The sequence below is a fragment of the Cynara cardunculus genome (genome assembly GCF_001531365.2).
Source record: "Cynara cardunculus var. scolymus isolate 2C chromosome LG 3, CcrdV1, whole genome shotgun sequence".
Taxonomy (NCBI): Eukaryota; Viridiplantae; Streptophyta; class Magnoliopsida; order Asterales; family Asteraceae; genus Cynara; species Cynara cardunculus.
Genome location: NC_037530.1, coordinates 33,780,396 through 33,781,347, shown reverse-complemented (window position 1 = coordinate 33,781,347; position 952 = coordinate 33,780,396). Strand labels below are relative to the sequence as shown.

Genomic DNA, 952 nt, shown 5'->3' with positions numbered 1-952 from the left:
TCTGCTGATAGATGAAAACATAAATTTTTATTTAATCTTATGTTTGCAACAGATCAATTCACAAAACTTAACATGCCTACTAGGATTTGACTTGTAGATGTTGTTGAGTTTTGCCAACATCAGCGTTAGTTGCTTTATTGGTACCAAGAGTCATCTGCTTTCTCCATGCTTCCCGACCAAAACATGTACATTGGCACAACATACACACAGGAAAAGCAAATGTAGGGCATTTAAGTTGGGGACAATCTCTCAATTTATGACATTGACAATCGGCATATGTTCCTTGAGGAAAGTTTATCATACCTGTAACAATTAAACATATGAAAAACATTCAAAAAGTAACATCGCAAGAACACATGAAGATAACAAAAAAAAAAATTAATTAACCTGAAGCAAAAATCAAAAACACAAGGAAGATTGCCATTTGTTGATATGATATATATCTCTTTTGTTGACTGATATGCTATCAATATTTCTGTCAATCTATATATAGATATTCACATGTATTGGTGTTCTACTCTTGAGAAGATGTTTTTCAAATAAATTAATTACAATTAAATGCTAAAGTTTGTTGGCCTACCAATTAAATATTGAGAATTGGTTGGTGTAGATAGAGAATATTTAAATGTTAAGATATTTCCTTTTATTATTTAAGGAAAAATATAAATTGACCAAAATATTAATAGCTATCAGTATTTAAGGTATTTATTTAATATTTTTTCCTTTATTACTTTTGCTACTTTTAATGTGATTTAATTTTTTATTTAAAAGTTTATATTTTATTTAAGACATTTAATGTAACATTTTTTCATATAATACTAAAATAATTAATTAATCTTTTAGGAAAGAATCGTGAACTTTTTATTCGTGGGAGTTATGAATTTTTTATTTATGGGGAATAAATAATTAAATGCATTTATGAGTTGAATTTGTTATAACTAAATTACACATT

General features: G+C 26.5%; 1 long non-coding RNA gene across 1 annotated transcript; it reads right to left on the bottom strand.

Moving 5' to 3' along the window:
• LOC112510409 lies at positions 1-456 on the bottom strand. The gene is made up of 2 exons (XR_003068930.1): positions 388-456; positions 1-303 (listed from the first exon to the last, which is right to left on the bottom strand). It is a non-coding gene; the product is annotated as an uncharacterized LOC112510409 (long non-coding RNA).
• Between the last annotated feature and the right edge of the window lie 496 nt (positions 457-952).